This window comes from Thermobia domestica, chromosome 1 (assembly GCF_964235325.1).
Source record: "Thermobia domestica chromosome 1, izTheDome1.hap1.1, whole genome shotgun sequence".
In the NCBI taxonomy this organism is placed as follows: domain Eukaryota; kingdom Metazoa; phylum Arthropoda; class Insecta; order Zygentoma; family Lepismatidae; genus Thermobia; species Thermobia domestica.
In genome coordinates this window covers 166,614,921-166,633,651 of record NC_137454.1, presented here as the reverse complement: position 1 = coordinate 166,633,651, position 18,731 = coordinate 166,614,921, and the positions used below count along the sequence as shown (strand labels likewise).

General features: G+C 36.6%; 1 protein-coding gene across 2 annotated transcripts in view; it reads left to right on the top strand.

Annotated features, from left to right (window-relative positions):
- The window catches only part of Oat (Ornithine aminotransferase precursor), a 173,155-nt gene that overhangs the window by 701 nt on the left and 153,723 nt on the right, over positions 1-18,731 (top strand). The window contains exon 1 of one of the 2 annotated variants that reach the window (XM_081766082.1): positions 15,437-15,523. The exons of the other annotated variant lie outside the window; for it this stretch is intronic. The gene's annotated coding sequence lies outside the window, so the exon portion shown is untranslated. Of the gene's footprint in view, positions 1-15,436; positions 15,524-18,731 lie in introns of those variants that run through there. 2 annotated transcript variants of the gene reach the window in all.

The following is an 18,731-nucleotide window of genomic DNA, read 5'->3' as shown; positions in this document are numbered from 1 at the left end:
CGTTTGGTCTAAAGCTCTACGAACATCTAAACATCAGTCTTTTATGGAGCACTTTGTGGACCGTTGAACGTGGGATGTTCAACTCACGTGACGCTCTGCGAACTGACTTTGTTGGGCTTCTAGTGAAGGCATCCCTGACCTCATACACAGTTTCCTTAGATGTTCGTGCTTGCTCGAGCCAGGCTGTCGGTTGACACTCCCCATGGCTAAAAGCTTCTCAAACCATGTGTTCACGTCTGGTGGGTCCCGTTGGTACTTTCGTCTGAAATTCCTTTGCACGGTAATTGGTGATTTAGTCTCAGCCAACCACATCATACACTGCGCTCTCTATTGTGCTGTTGTCATCTTTATACATGAACACGTGCGACAAATAATAAAAATTCATATAAACTTTGCTACTGAACACCTGCAACAAACAACAGCAATTAACAATCAACAACAAAAAATTGTTTGAGTTGGGCTTCAAGATGCTGTAAACCGTTCTTCTCTGGTACTATAGTTTCCATACAATTAATATTTGTAATCATGGAGGTTTCATGTGGACACCCTGTATAATGTTTATGTAATTTTACAGTTAGATGGTTAACTTGAAGGTTTCACTCCCTGAGTTCAGATGTATCTATTATTGAGGACAATAGATACATCCTGGTTCCGTTTTTTTTGTTTTTTTTTTTTTTTTTGTTTTTTTTATTGGTTCTATTTCTGACCAGAATAGTGTTCCGTTGTTCTCCGGAAATCGATTCCGTTTCCACAGAAATAATTTTATGTTTTCTAAAAGGTTTCACAGAAACCAGTTTTAGTGAAAAACCGAACCGGTTTCTGGAAAAAACCAAAACCGATTTCAGTGAAAAAACGAACCGGTTTCGGTGAAAAACCGGACCGGTTTCGGGAAACCCAAATGTCGGTTTTTCGGATTTCGGTTTTTCAAGAAACCGGTTTCCGTTTTTTATAAAAAACGGTTTTGCCCATCCCTAATTGGAACCAGCCTATATTGTTTGCGACGACGAGACTGTTTCACGCGACGAGATGAGACAATCCCAATGGTCTCGTCTCATGGCTACACTAATTATATATAGGTAACCCTATGGCGTATGTTTTTGGCAAGTTTCTTTGAAGCATAGATGCCTGCATCACACTGATGTGTTCCAATAGACCACTACCATAGGCCTGATAGGCCTTTATCCTTACACTCTCTTAATACTGTTACTATTGTGCAACATCGATGACTTACAGTACTTCATATCACTACGACCCGAATATGGCGACTATTAACGTTAACTATATGACTTCTACACAGGTGTAATGGAAATGTATGACTGAGAAGCCAGACAGAGTGTCGTATCTAGAGGGTGGTATCCGGGGGCACACCACTCCCCAACACCTTCTCACCTCAGTTGCTTGAAAATGCACCTTTGAGTCTAGTTTTTTTCTTGCATTATGTTATACTCGTCATGTAGTTCAACTAGAGATGCAAAAAAGCCGGCTTTTCTGAATCCATGTTTTTTTTCACATAAAAAGCCGGCTTTTTTTTTGGGAAAAAACGAGAATTTTGGAAATTTTGGCTTTTTTCATTTTCATGATTTTTCTATCTAAATAGCTTTCTTATAGTATGTTCTATTGTTAGATAAGAATTCTATGACCTAAATGCCATATTTCGCTCTGAAATTCACCATCAAGATGGATGGAGCACATGTTTTACGAATTAAAGCTAAGATGAACAATGTAGTATTTGAGGGCAATTTTAGAGACTATTTAACTTTATTTTAACTTTTGAGTTATCGACATTTTTTTTCTTCTCTAGATCATTATAGTTTGTCATCCGTGTTTCATTTCTAAAAGCTGAGTACTCTAGCTTCTAGCGCAAAAGTTAATCTTATATGCGTCAAAGCGTACGTTTTTCAATATATCCATCAAACCGTACTTCCATATTTCAGTTATACTGTAGCTGTGCAATGATTTAGCAGTAATTTTCCGGATACAATCTTGAATACCAATTTACACAAATAACCAGTAGTGGATTTAGAAAAGTACTTTGGGAGGAGTTTCTCTGATTGTTTCGTTTTCTAAAATGTCCTAATTTTATTTGGGAGGTGCTTGAAGTTTATGAGTGCAGGCATAATTAATATTTCGTTTCGTTTATATGTTTAGCAATAATCTTCCAGATACAACCTTGAAGATCATTTTATACTGAGAATCAGTGGCGGATTTAGAAAAAAGTATTTTGGGAGGGATTTTTGTTACTAATGTTTAGTTTTTCTAAATTTTCGTAATTTTTATTTGACGGGAGCTTAAAGTTTATGAGTAAAGGCATAACAAATAGATATTTCGTTTGTTTTAGACATTCCGTAACTTTGGGGGAACAGGCTTCAGTCCGAAAGACCGCTCCCCTAACCTTCGCAAAGCCGTCACTGCTGGTAATTAGTAATAATAACGATTTAAAAACAATAAGAAAGGAAGTCAGTCAACTCACAGTACACACACTATTTCTACGTTCACAGATGGAATGAAGAAAAGCTTTGTCAGAATGGTCGAATGCTGGGTTGAATGCTGGGGATCAGTAATGATATGTTGAATCCCCCTTGTTAAAAATTCAGAAAACTTGAGGATTGGGTAAACCGTGATGGTGGTTATCTAAAACTTAACTGTAGAATTTCAAGAATATACAGAACCAAAAGTTCCAGATGTGCAGCCATTAAGTGTATCATATAAATCTAATTATTTCTCTTATGTTTTATTTTAATTTTATTTTGTTTCAAAAAGAGGGTATGGAATATTTTGAAATAAAAATACTACATACAATTTTGTTAGTTATTTGTGTATTTTTTAAAGAAGTGTTTACTTTTAGGATTGGCTGGTTTACACCAGCTGTTTTTTTTTAATAACTGGTTTAAACCAAAAAATAAAAGGAACGAAAAATGCGAATCATGTGAACTTCATGGTGACGTTTCCACATATCAAACCATCTGCATTAGTTTTATTTTCTTTTCAGCTTTTAATCAAGGTGTCCTATGTTCAATTCTCAGTCGAACCACAACCCTTCTTTCACGCTTAAACCAAGTAGCGGTTCTGATGTCACTTTAAGCGAAAGTCTTCTCCTTGATAACCTCGGTATTACGTAAGGATGTTAAACCTAAACATACGAAACGAAACCAAATTGTATATTTCTGCATGCGTGAATGCCTGTTCTTTTATAAAGAAGCCAACGTTGCTTACATATATTGATAGCAATTAGCAAAATTTATCGATTGCCTACGTAGCTTCCAACATGAGCTTGGATTGAACTTTCAATGATATCTACATACTAAATTTGTAATTTAATATCTTAGTTTTAGCGTACTCACTATGATACGTTGACCTTTAAGTTTTACATGCAAAGCAATAACAGGATTTTCCCGTTATTGTTTTACGAAAGTAATGACGGGATTTTCCCGATGGCTAGGGCGGGAGTTTCTCAATTCAAGAAATTTACTGACCGGACTTCTTTAAGCTTATGGGACCTATGACCGGACTTCTTTAAGCTTATAGGACCTATTCCAACATAACCCCGTTGTTGCATAATAACACTAAGGCGAAACAAACTTATTTCTGTGAACATGTAATATAAATACATAAAGCAAAATATCTAAATCAAAAAACCTGGTTTAAACCAAAAAACCTGTTTAAACTTCCCCCCCCAAAACGGGTTTTTGGCATTTTCAAGAACAACACTGCTTACTTTGCCAACCCTGCTTACTTTTGTATATAGGAGTTAAAAAATTCTTATTACATACATTGGTTAATCCTTTGGAATTCATAATGTAAATATGTTGAAGTAAAATTGTTTGAAATAACTTTTCGAAATTTATGGTTTATTTTCAAGGTTTTATATTATTATCAGCATCAACCACTAATTAAATGATTTTTTGTGTTATAGAGAAGCGAATAAAGTCTGCTTTATCAATTTAAAGCAGAATTTTGAAAAAAAAATTTCCCAAGCAAAAAAGCAAAGCAGAAAAAACCGTGCTTTTTTCCAAAAAAGCCGGGTTTTTATTCCAGCCCTTGCATCTCTAAGTTGAACCTAAGCAAGAGAAAAATATATTGCAGTCTTCACGTGAGATATGCGCATGCGCACTATTATTTGCGCATTATGCTCAATTCTGCACAGGTGCAGACAATTCGTTTTAATTTCATTTTAAAACTATCATGCATCTACTATGGCTTGCAAAGTTTACTTGATCTCGGTGGAACTGTTCCCGAGATATCACGACAAATGTCATTTCTAATGAATCGACTGACTGTATCTCAGAAACTACAGCTTTTTCGACGAATTCCTGTCAGTTACATTAGTTTTGCAAGGCGTCCTATTAGTCTACCAAGTTTCATCAAAATCGGTTGTTGTGGCCCAGATACCTTTTGCATGTGTCACAGGCCCTTTACGAAATAACGAGCGTATACAGGAGGTGAAATCAGGGTGCGAATTACCGGAGGGATGAGAGGGATTTCCCCCCTCAATTACATTTTGTCCCCCCCCCCCCCAAAGAAGTCAGCTGAAGTATCCCCACCGGGAATGCTCGCTTTCCCCCCAAACTATACTTAGTATAACGCCAAATTTCACTTATTTTTGTCACTTCTTGTAAGTTTAATCTTCTATCTGTATTTCGAAATGAGCGATGTAAACTATTCACTTTTGGTCATTTCTAATTTCCCCACTATTTTCACCGTTTAGTTAAACTATGTTACTATGACTACAGTTGTTACTTGCAACCGTATCCTCGTACCCTTCAGTTCATCGTCGTTCGTGAATTTGAATGTACTAATTGCGCATAACAGTCACATATGGATTTATAAGTGCTCTTAGCGGTTGGCCACGAAGAAGTAAACAAATAGCTTCTTCCACCATACAGCGAAGTTCGGACATGTCATATTCATTCTCTACATTTGTATCGATTGTCATCTTATTTTTATTTTTTTTATATTTTTTTTCATTTTCCAGTGTATTCTTTGTTAGCACATGGTCCTCATCCCCTGGTAGTTTGTGTGTATGCAACTCAAAAGTTACGTTTAATTTGTGGTAATTAGCATAGTAATCACTGCCTTTTATAGTTTACAGAAATGAACTTTCGAAACTGTACTCAAAATCTGAGATAGGGGCCTATATTCTTTCGTGGCTATATGTTAACATACACGCTGGGGATGCGTCCCTAGTGAGCAGACATGTGAGGGTGAGTAAGCGCATAATTGAAGATTTGTTTCAGCATTTGCTAATACGACTGGTTCTCCATGTCATTGTCTGTGTCTGTATAAACACTTCAACTGGAGGGGGCTTCTTCCATATTTCCTTTCGCTGTACAGTTTGCTGTCCACGCCAATAATGTTGTCTGAAAAATTTCAATGTAATGTTTTACTTTATTTGAATAACGTAACACATAGTTAATCAACTCATCTGTAACCTAACAGTAAAGTAATTGTAAGTGTTGACTTCTTGAGCTGTCACGGGATCGATATTAAAAAAAAAAAAAAAAAAAAAAAAAAAAAAAAAAGCATGAAAAGTGCAGGTTTAGCGGGGGGTAGAAGCGCAAGCTCGAAATTTGAATTGAGATTTTTCAAATATTTGGCCTTCGATTTGACTTTGATGCCAGAAATCGGGGCCAACAACAATCCTTTTCTCGTATGATAGGCGAATACCTAGATTTTTTTAAAAAAAGTAAGTCCGGTTTAACTGATAATTTTGATGGTTTTCATAATACTGAAGTTTTTTTTTTTTTTTTTTTTAAGCTGTGTGTAATAACGCGAAATGGAAGATTTCAATATGAATAGAAAAATTAACATATGTTTGTGATCATGGCTTTCGCTTGGACCGAATTATTAAGTAAATGAACCTTAGAGAACTACGGGCACAAGAGTGAGTACATTTAAACACGTTCAGAAAGATTAGGTGTGGTGTGTGCATGTCAGACAATATATACATACATATTTATTGTCAGTAGATTATTGAATAAAAAAATCTCTTACTTATTAAAGATGTCATATTTATGTGTGAGGGGGAAGGGTAAGACATTGTTGTCTCATTTTGAAGTATTGCACCTTTAGACTTTACGTCCTTTTGGTCTAAATTTATCCCCCTCCCCCCAATATAGATTATCTAATTCGCACACTGGGTGAAATTACACTATATTTTTGAAAATGGTCGAGCGTATATCTACCAGAAATTCTAACATTACATCACTACTCTATACTTCAATATAATATAGCTTATTTTTTAAACTATTTTCAGCTGGTATAATTTTTAGCAGCTTAACTTACTACCGGTATTACATACCGATTCATATAGCGATCATTGTGTATAATCCATATGAAAAGAAGTCCTATTTACAAAAGGTCATGCAGGAGCTCCTCGTGGCTAAGCGGTTAGCGTACGCGTCTTTGGCGTGAGAGACCCAGGTTCGATTCCCGGCGAGTCCGGATTCTACGTTAATCAGTAGGTACAGGTCCTCATATAGCTTCGCTGCAGAACGGGACGTTCAACTCAAAATCAACTCAACTCAACAAAATGTCATGCAGAGCCGGATTTAGGTTTGATGAGGCCCTAAGCTATTGCAACTGGAGGCTCTGACAAATTGACTACACTGCAGTCTTCTGACTATGCTACATAGGGCTATGCAACCAACCTATGCAGAGAGTAGGCAAACTTTGTACAAAGATGAACAAACTAGTGGTATTTTAGAAGGCTAGCAGGAGGAAAATTACTTATATAATAGGAGCTTACAGAAAATAAAACACTGTTCCTATAAGGCTAGGTAGGTTTTATTATAATTACTTTTATCTTCTATTTTCAAATTTGCATCCAGTTTTCTTTGCTTTAAATTTTTTGGGTCCCGAGAGAGAGAGAGAGAGAGAGAGAGAGAGGCCTAAACTATAGCTTGTTTCGCTTATACGTAAACCTGGTAGTGGTGTTGTGCCTATATACGCATTTGTTCTAAAAACCTCTTTCCTCCTCTGCGTCAAACGTTGAGTCAGCGCAAACGAATGACATTCACATTCTCTAAACCAAGACTTACAGATGTAAAATATAACAAGCCTTCATATGGAGTGGTTCAAAATAAACACATGATAATAGTGCTATTTGGCAAAAATTTTCCTTCCGATTTATTTATTTATTTTTAACCCTTTCCGGATCCTGGCTTTTTGGGCTATTTTTTAGACTTTCAGTCAAGCAGCTACTGTATCTTTACTATTTATCCTAGGATCATGGTTCATACCTCATTCTCTTCAGAATAGAGCTGGCTTTCAAATGGTACCACTTGCATGCTCATACCATATACCAGAAGCGGGAAAAAATGTCAAAGTGAAAGTTTCGGAGGGATTTTTTTTCTCGAACTTTGGCCCCCCTGGACCACTTCTGTGTGAACGTAGCCATCTAAAAAATCTGAGAAATAGTACTTGGTATACTGAACGTGTGTGCCAAATTTCAAGTTTCTATCTTGAATAGTAAGGGATGGAGAAATTTTATCAAAATTTCCCACAATGCCCCAAATTACCACAAAACACTATGATCTCAGGGAAAAAAATCCTGACATCCCTAATTACCCTAGGGTCATGTGTCGCAAATATTCTCTTCTGAATAGAACTGCCTTTCAGGCGGTACCATTCACATGTCTCCATCATGTATCTAAGGCGGGAAATTGCAGAAAAATGGATTTTTTTGGTCTAAAAATCCCTTTTTTCAACTTTTAGCCCCTCTGGACCCCCCTGTTTTAACGCAGAAATCTGAAAAAAACCGTTAAATACCACTCGATGGACTGAATGTTTGTGCACGATTTCAATCTTTTAGGTGCAAAAATAGACCCGCCAGAAAAAAAAATTCAGAAATTTTCCCATGTTACCCTATACAGAAGTATATTTTGAAAAAAATTCACTGAGACGTCCCTAATTACCCTAGAATAATAATTCGACAATCATTCTCTTCAGAATGGAACTGCCTTTCAGACGGTATGACTCAAGTGTCCCCATCATGTATGTGAGGCGGCAGAGGTGGACTGGATATGTAAAAAGGGCGCGGTCACATACTCTGGGAGGGCGCTGTCCATACGAGCGAAAGCCTCCCTAATAACCCCTCCTAATAACAGGAAGTCCCGGGGGGCTTCCCCCGGAAAATTAGTACATAAAATACAACAAAAGATTAAGTAGATATTGCAGTTAATCACGATAGAATTATACAAATTCAATATTTTCGTAAACAAACAAAGAGACTTTGAGTACTAAATATATTAGGCCTATATAAATCTGCACACTTTAACTGAGACTACAAAAATCACACCAGTTGTTTAATTTCTTCGGCTACATTTGTTAACAGCCTAATTATAACTGAAGATTTGAGTTAAGTTTGGGGCTTATGCTATTTTTCATACTTCCGTCCTTTTAAAGCTATGATCATCATAACATTGACTTATTTTTCATCTATTTTTAAAACCGTTGATTAAAAGTATACATGAAACATTTACTACAAATTAACAAAAGTAAATTTAGAATTATATACCTACCTAGTGAAAAAAGAAATTCAAAAACAAAACTGGAAAATGAAAGTAAAGTCACTGCTTTATGCTTGAAGGAGCCTTCGCATCTCCTTGCTTTTCTCACACATTTTGTCAATAATAAGATTGTTGTCTATTTTGGTCAGAATGTCTCTTTCTGAGTTCATCAAGAACAATGATTCCAGATGTTCATCTGTAAGTCTTGAACGGAGTCTTGTTTTTTTGAGCTTCGAAAATGCTCGCTTACAGGACACTTGTGTTGCCGGTATTGTATTGTAAGAAGATACTTATAAACTTTGAATAATTCTGTGTAGAGTCTTGAGTACATATTGTACTGCAGAATCACATCGAAGGCGCACTTAAAGCAAGAATTGCACTTCATTCCATCACATTTTATAGACCTTAAATCTACAATATCGTCAGTTGGCCCCAAATATTCCTCCTCATTCTTCATGAAATATTCAGAAAACTTGTCCTCTTCAATCAAATCTTCAATCGTACGAACCTCAACAGCTTCTTGATTCTTTTCTTGGTTCTCATAAGGGGATTTTGAAAACTCTTCCCTCATTGATGAAAACGAAAAAAGCTCTTCTTTAAGTTTTCCCTCTTCACAATCAGAAATTAATTCAGTGATTCTTTTCAGTGACAACGAAGCCAGACTTAAACTCTTGAATTTCTTAGGATCAAAACATTCTAAATCTAAGTATAAGCTTTGATTTTCAGCAAATCGTTCCTGCATGCTGTTAGAAATTTGGTCTAGAACACAGTTGAAAACTGTTACTTCAAATCCGTATTTACTGTCTTCAATTCTTCATCAGAAGCTGATTCCCCTGCCATTTTCTTTCTTTTTCTACATCTCACCTCAGGCAATTCTGTTTCCATAATAACTTGTTCTAGACTAGGAACATCTGTAATGAGTCCTTCAATACTATTTGACATTTCTGTTGCAAAGTGTTCGGCTGCTTTGTAGACTTTGTCAAACTGGTCCCTAGCTTCTTTCAACTTATTTTGTGTTGAGAATATCAGGCGCCATGCTTGGACATAGTCTAAGTTTTCTGTTTGAAAGTAGTCTGATAAAGGTGTGGTATGCTGAAAAATCAATAAAAACATAGCCACAATGATAGTCTCAAAGGAGCACAACTTTTGAATGAGAGACATTGCATCATGTCTGACTTTGGAATTGAATTCTTGCGAGTTGCCAATCACACTTAAAGCTGCTACGAGTTCCACATATACTGGTTTTGATTTTATTGGTCTGGCATCCTTTGAGTCGGATGCCCAGTAATGAAAGTGTCCAAATATTTTTACAGCAGCGTTGCTTTTACTTCTCCATAGAGTTATCCCAATAGCCTCAAGACGGATGCTTGGGTTTTGTTCCAAGTACACCTCAAGTCGTTTCTGGGATTCTTTCAAAAATATCTGAATTTCCTGGAGAAGCTCAAAGAAAGATATATAAACATCCAAACTCGGCCAAAGGGCAAGGCCGTAGGCCGAGTAAAGACTGGATCTGGGGGCGGAGCAGTGGGGGTGGTAGGGTTGATATATAAAAATCATCCAAAATGATCGATATTAGAGTCAAATCTATAAATTTCAGGGTCCCTAAGATCGTTATAATGATTTCCAAAGGCAAAAACAGAAAGAGCGAGGCCGCAGGCAGGGGCGTCATTTCAGACTTTGCTTGGGGGGGGGCAAGAGCACCACCGACATAAGAATTTCACGTTTTGTACTAGTATATTATTAGACAATCGACTAAAGTATATGTATTCCTCAAACTCTTGGGGGGGGGCAATTGCCCCCTCCTGCCCTCCCTAAATGACGCCCCTGGCCGCAGGCCGAGCAAATACCGGTGTCTGGGGTGGAGCCCTAGCTGGCCAAAGGCTAGCAAATTTATAAAATAATTATGTAGCTTTTTTTTTTTTTTTAATTGTGTTCAGAGAGGAAACTGTGCACCTTTCCGAGGCTAAGACGGGTCGTAGCCCCTCCCCAGGAGGGCGCAAAGGCACTGATGTGAGGAGGGCGCAGCGGCCATGGGGCCGGTACTTGATTATGGTCAGTCCACCCCTGTGAGGCGGGAAAATGACGAAAAACGGGATTTTGGGGGTAAAAATATCCCTTTTTCACCCCTTTGCCCCTCTGGTTCCCCCCCTGTTTTAGCACTGACATCGGAACAAAAAATCTGGTAAATACCACTCGGTGGACTGAATGTTTGTGCAAAATTTCAATCTTCTACGTAGAAAAATAAGCCCACCAAAAAATATTGAACATACGCTTAGAAAATGAGAAAAGAAATTTTTGACTTATGACGTCATCACCTCCTATGTCTGGACGCAGGACGGTCTGAAACCATACGTAATGTCTTCTACAAGGCCTCTGGACTTGGAAAACAAACAAACAAACAAAAAAAACGGACGAAAAAGCTCAAATAGAAGAGAAATAACGCAATGTACCATGAAAAATTCGTATGGTACAAATTGTACCATAGGATCCGGAAGGGGTTAATGGTTCTACCCAGGTAAAGCACGCTGCACGCGATGACAAGTCATCATACCAAACAAGTTAGTTTCGTTTCACATTGTGAAATGAAATATTTTCCAAGGAAGGAAATACCGTCACTAAGGTGCAATCATGAATATAGTTTGATGCACGCGTGCACATAATACTTCAGATAACACAATTTACTTATGCACATTGCCAGTGCCGGATTTACGTATAAGCTAAACAAGCTATAGCTTAGGGCCCTACTCTCTTGGGGGCCCCAAAAATTCAATGACAAACTGGCAGTAATATAATTTCCAAATAATGAGAGAAAGTAAATAAGATAAAACGCACATACAACAACGTTATTTTGTATTGTTATGCACTAGGCTCTTATGAAGCAAGTAATGAGGTTCTTGCTTGTAATGGGGGCATTGTTTCCCAATCTTGCTTGTAGTAGGGCCCCTGTTACCCAGCCTCGCTTATAATGGGACCCGGTTTCCCCAGCCCTGCTTGAAATGAGGTCCCTCTTTCTTAGCCCCGCTTGTAATGGATGCTCTGTTTTAGAGCCTCGCTTGTAACGGGGGCCCTGTTTTCCAGCTCCGCTTATAATGAAGCCCCGTTTCCCAGCCCTGCATGTAATGGGGTCTGTTTCCAAGCCCTACTTTTATTGGGGCCCTTGTTTCAGTCCCACGTTGTTGGAATTGGTGGTACGTAAACATGATCCTTTACAAAATCCTAGATGAAGACATCACATGGAGTCAAGTCATGTGTACACTAATCACAGATTTGTTTATATGATAATGAAGCACATAAAAAGATCTCTCCCTTCCATTCAACGTCATTTTCCTTAACTGCTCGCTGCTGATTCTTAGAGGTAGAAAGTGAAAACATTGGGTGGAAACTAAACTTTACAAGTTAGTTTTTCGAAGCGCATGTCTCACAAGAACATGTGCTTATTAGATTTCACAGAATAACTTTCTGAAATCGGGTCCATCTTTTTGACTTGTACTGTATAATTATTAGGAATTTGCGTAATATTTTGACACTTCTTATTATTTCATGTTATAACAAGCTTCCAGATACCAGGTTATGGATGTGTATTTTGTTTCTAAAGAATTTTGCAATGTGTTGTAAATGTTATAAGTTGATCAATATGTAAGTTAGTTGCGTGCATATAGTGACTCGAAAAAGTATTCCTACAGTTACTTTTTTTTTAAAAAAAAAAAAAGAACGAACGAACGCGTGTTTACGATTGTTTAACGAGTAAATTAAGTTGAGATGATATGTGTGCTGTATATGAATCCTATGCTTTTACGTCCACACTATATTGCGACATTTAGTTCACCAGTTGCGCCACCTATTCAGTGTAGTTTGCCGGCTTCACGTCTTACTCCCGTCGAAAAGGTACTCGTACATCGAAGTTTTGTTCACAGTAAAGATACCTGCCAAGCACTATTAGTGTGATTACTCTTGCATTGGTGCTTAAAAAAGTTACTGACAAAAGTATCAACTTTTTTTTTTCTGTCTCCGTTCACCACAAACATCTAGAAAAGGTAAGATAAGGAACTGAGGAAAAGAAAAAACAGAGGATGAAAGAAAAACTATTATGAGGGTTCACAATTAGGCTAACTCTGTGTCTGAAATATATAAAATCGGGGACCAACTTCCCTCAATGGTGTAGTTGAAATTAGACATATTCAGCGTTACAAAGTCAATTAAAAACGAACGTAGGAGCGGTCGCCTAGAAGAACTATCAAATAGATAGAAGAACATTATAGTGCATACTATCAAAATTAATCCAAGGATAAGTGTCCCTGGCTACAGTGAGGAATGCGATGGAAACAGAACGCTATAATTGCCGTATCTCAAGAAACAAAACTTTGAAAAAAATGAAATCTTTAAGTTTAACGTCCCACGCTTATGCCGCTTAGGCTAAAGGAGAGATGAGTGAAATGAAGAAAGCGGGAGAACCCCGAGAAACCCACGAGCACGATGTTTGTCCACCACAAAGCCCACACGACGCGAGCTGGGATCGAACCAGGGACCCCAAGCACCGGAGGTGAACGATCTACCACTGAACCACCGCACCCACAACAAAACTTTGGGGATTAACAGTAATCGCAAGAAGTGGCTAGAATTCGCTCTGAAGGGTGAAAATAAGCCCTTTCTCATTTGATGCTTGTTTGACGGTCAACGAGTGATGTTGGTGTAGGGAATTTGTGTTTTGTTATACAATGAAAACTGAACCAAAGAAACTATATCAATATATAAATAGTTGTCTCCGACAAAGAACTGCAAAAGTGAGTCCAATAATGACTCCGTATTTGTGCACGATAATTATCCAAAACATAACACATATAATCATGGGCATAGTTATGGGGAAGCAGGAGGGGGCATTGCCCTCAACTTTTTGACAAAAAAATAAAAATGCCACCTATAAGATGGCCACCTACCAACACCTCCGAGACCGACCAAAAGGTCTGTCCCCCACTGCTCCAGCAGCAAACAATTCCTAGCTCCGCCTATGTATATAATACTAGGATGTGGGTACTAATAATGTACGCAGATAAGTTCACACACCAAGGTAGTGACCAGACATCAATACCGTAGGGCATTTATGGGAAGTTTTTGATCAGAAAATAAGATACAGAGTTATTTCTATCAAAGCAGTTCTCTAAAATAACTTATTGGAAAAATATGACAATAGTTCATCTAAAATTACAGCGAACTTAGTCGTTCCCATGTACAGAAGACTTCAGACAATTATAACTGTTAAAAGGAACAGGCGTTAAACGTATTAATCAATTGAAAAGTGATGTTGTTATTAGTATTATTTTCTTGAATATGTTAGCTGTACGAACATTTTTCCCATATACAATTTTAGAATTATTTTGTTTTTATTTTTGTTACACAGAGAAAATAGTTTTTATTTGAAAGTCACTTCGTCAATATATTCATACATGTATATACTAATACAGATAATTTTATCACCCACTTTACATATTTGATATGAATAGTGCCATTGTAATTATACAAAATCTGGAACTGTACGAATACTTTTTCAAGTCACTGTATTTGACGTGTAAACGTACTTAGATATTTATTAGGTATATAAATTACCATATATTCAAACTCCAAAAATGGCGACATTTTGTCACTGGAAAATAAAGATAGATATATGTAAGGGGCCCCATTACTTTCAATAGCTTAGGGCCCCATCAAATCTAAATGCGGCACTGCACATTGCATAACTTTAATAACTGAGTAAGTCTATTGTATTTCATAGAAACATAATAAATACTCGTAATATAGTAATTTTTATGTAAGCAAACCTAGTAGTTTTAACATTATTTCGAAGAACTAAACCGTCTCTGAAATTAAAAATTGATTTCATGCCTGCGAGTAAAAAGCGCTAATATTTAATATGGTATGAAAAATTGGTGATTTATTCAAATGTTGATTTTAAAAGAATATAATACGTACACGACCCAGCTGAAGGACATGCCTAAAGATGAACACGCCACTAGTTTCCAGGACTTGTATAGTCGTTCTCAAAAGTCCATTACAATCAACGGGTATTACTTCGAAGGACAGTAACTGCTATTTCAGGTAAGGCAACAATCCATTCGAAATATAGACACATTCACCAAACTTTCTGAACAGAGGTTGTGTGTTTTAACGCGAATTTTAATCATCAGACTGTCTAGAAAGCATTTTCTAACTTTATCATTATCCTAAACCAGTGCAGAGATTACAGAATAACATAGAGTATACCAAATGCAGTGGGCATGTACTGTATATACTGCATTCAAAGATTTTCGTACTTTTTTTCCTGAATAGTATACCATGGAAAGTTTAGGGTTTTTACTTTTTTATTTGAAATCACGTGCACTTTTAACGCAGACTTGGGACATTTGTAATTTAAGTACAATAATCAGTGGTCGAAGTGAGACGGTATGCGGTGGTATGCCGTACCGCCTCTGGTTTTTCAGTGATAAAGACAATATTTAAATAGCTGGTATGTTGAGTCAAAATCATAAAAAACATACCCCCTCTGCTTTTTTTTTTTTTTTCACTTCCAACATTGACAATAATCAAGATAGAAGTGTAGAAAAAATTGTAGTAGTGCAAAGTTTTCTTTAACCAATAGAATACAAATACCAACAGTATTATTGGAAATCACATAATATTATTTGAATCAAGTAGATGAATTCGCAAAATTTCATTGTAAAGTTATACAAGTTGGGGAAATATTATCAACTATTTCTTTACACTAAAAAGGAAAGTGACTAGTCATTCACGTACATATTCACGTGTGCTATAAATAGACTTTCTTTGTATTGTTAGTTCTTAGTATTAGTTGTTAGTATATATACAAACACAATGCAGTATGTGTATGTAACCTACAAATGGTGAATTCACTTATCTCTATACTTCACGAAGAGATAAAGTAGTGGACAGAGGCTCGTGGAAGAGTTCGCACTTGCAGACAAGAATCGTGACTTATACACTGTGAAGAAACCAGGAAGAGTGTGGTAAGTTAATTGCATTAGAACTTTATAATTAAGTAGTCTAAAAACTCAATAGTTGATAGGAAAGTCTGGACAAATCCGTACATTTGAACGAATATAGAAAATTGGACAAGTTTCAACAAATACAGATTCTACGTATTGAAATTAATGTTGGTTGGTTTGGTTTGAGTTTTGCGTCCCTTTCAACACTGAAACTGTATGAGACAGGGAATTATGTTTAAGGTGGAATCCGAATCACCCTAAATTTCAAAGGTCTCTCACTGGGAATCGAACCCGGTACTTCTTACACGAAAGGTACGTACGCAAGTCCACAGACCAGTCGGGAAAGCTGTTGAAATTAATGGATTTGAAGCACTGTTGAATTAAGGCATGTTCAAGGGGGGACCTAGCCCCCCTAGAATATATATGCGCCCTTCCTAGAGTATCTATATACATGCATTGAAATATTTGTATTTTTCTAATTAGTTTTTTTTTTTTTTGGAAATAAAAGTCTTAAAAGCAAAGATTTTTTTTTTAAAAAAGAAAGTCTCTTCTTTTGCCCAATCTAATTGTTCTAATTAACAAACCGCGTTCTCGTATAAAGATGAAGTTAAATTAAAACTTGGAAATTAGATACAAACGCACACAAACGATTTACAACGTTAGGTAGGGAAAAATGGCAATATGTTGGTTATTGCAACCGACCAGATATAAAAAGTTGGAGATGAAGCAATATAGTAAGGACTCGGTAAACAAAATAAAACAGCCCCAAACAAGGTTCAAATTATCCTTCATCCTCCTGACTCATTCTTCACATATGTGCTGTTTTAGAAGCCTTCTTGTGCTGTTGGGAGCAAGGGAAGAAGGCGAGTCTGTCACATGGAGGTATAGGATTTTCCACACTAGTTTTTAAATAAAGGTTTCTGTGTTTTGTATCTTTTTTGCATTCCGACATTCGCCTGGTGGGAGTAAGGAAATTCTTTGGGAAAATTTGAGTTAGAATGGCCTTGCTGCACCAAATCCAGACGTGTTTTAATGTACCTCTTAAATTTTTATTGCCCCTTTTGTATATGCAAAAGTCTGAATTCAACAGTGATTTGAAATACTGGTGTTGCACTGATCCAGGCGATAGTTTTTATCATTTCCTTAAAAAGAGAAGAAGAAAGTAAAAAGATAGTTATTAGCATCAGTGAGTACAGAAGTCACTGAGTTCAAAAATATTTCGAATACTGGTTTTGTTGTATAGAGCATGTAGTATGAAAAGAAAACTAAAATATATTACTTCGCGGATCTCGCTACTTAATATAGACCAGGTGAAATGGTATAAATGTAAACAAGCTCTTTAAACTAACTGTACGTTCAGTTTCGTTTCTCTTCTATACATACGTAGAATTGAAGAAATACAACTTTTGTGGTTTCTAGACTCACCGATTGATTGATTTTTTTTTTTTTTTAATCTCATACGTTTCAATAATGTACTGTGTTTACTTTCGCTTTGTCTTTCTTAAGTAACACACACAAAATTGGTTTGCAAGCACAGTGGCGTAACTAAGGGGCCTGCAGTGCGGGGGTGCCCGCAGAGTTTGGGGGACCACCGCGAAGTAAATGCCAAGAAATATAGGCTACAAAAAGTGAGCTGAAAACAGAATATCTATTTCCCTTAACAACATTATTTACTTAGAAATGAAAAATATGCTCTGGATGAAAATTCATTCATTCTAACATCAGTTTAAAAAATCATCTTAGCACTTGCTGACTGTACAATGTGCTGAAAATGTCTTCTTTGTGCTGCAAAAGTTTTAACAAAAAGAATATGTAGCCCTATTATTTACATTCAGTTCAACTTACATTGCTTTGTTTCTTTATGTAAACATGTTAATCAATGCGCCAACAAACACTGTTGTATTCTTTCTCGATTATGAATGTAAACTGTGCCTTTATCACGACGATATGTACAGTGGGCCACATAAATTCTTGATATAGAAAGTCCGCGAGATAGGCAACCCAACTAACGCCTGCTCCAAGATTAATTACGTCTGTTAGAGTAGCTAGAACAGCAGCATGAAGTTGCCCCCAACTGTTAAAAGAACAAATCGTAAAGTGTGTTTTTGTGCAGGAGTGAGGAGAAACGCTGGCTGACGAAATGACAAAAGGGAGTCTTTGGATACTTATACTCACAGTAAACAGCACAGTACCAGAAAAAAATATACGGACACCAGAGGCGCCAATGAGTAGATAACAGTCAGAGTACTTAAATAATCTTATAATCAACTCAAATGAAGGATTATAAACAAGTTAACTTATTTCAAATGACTATACATATATGCGTATCAAATAATATACGGATAGATTATGCGGTATATGTAGTACGATATTTTTTTTTAAGTAAACACAAAGCCTTGCGTTGAGTTTTGAAACTATTAACAATAGTCCTACCTGCAAATCAATTAAAATATGGATCGATCATTCGGGGAAGATCCCAGTTTCTACTGAAAATTTTAGGGGTCTAACAGGGCCTGAGTTCTTTGGTTCCGGCTCCACTGATTGATACGTAATACTACTTCGAAAGAAGAACTTGTCCGATTTCATTATTCGTTAAATGACTTTTGAAAATGCTAAATATTGGTACGCAATAATTTATTTCTAAACATTAAAAATGCAAAATTCGATAACTCTCAAACGAGTTGGAGAACTTATCCGTACTAAGCGTATTTCCCCTTAGCTTGCAAATATAACTGAAGGTTACTCATTTCTATAATATTTGTGAAAATTTACACATTGAGACACAAGGAGAAAAGGTAGAATATAGTGTCAATTAACAACAATTTAAAAATACACAAAATTAACGGATAATATCAAATATAGAACCATTAACAGAATTAACTCTGTAATTCGTTTTCTCCATTCATTTACCTTCCTTTATTTTCAGGATTACATCATCACTGAATTTTTCCACTGGAGATTATCTTTGTTTAGCAACATCCAACTGGAGCTCAGCCTTGTAAATGAAACATTTTAAAAAGTGTAAAGGGAGCGGGCGTAAATCGAACCAGGGCCAGGAAATGGGAAAATCACGAAGCTAACCATTCATCTAAAGCGTTATTTACTCTGGCTTGCCTAAATAGAGGTTTCTGTTCACTTAAAACACTTTATAGTCAAATTGATTGCCAAAACACAGGAATATGGAATATGCCATGCCCCTACGGTGAAAGTTAATGGAAATGTTCAATAT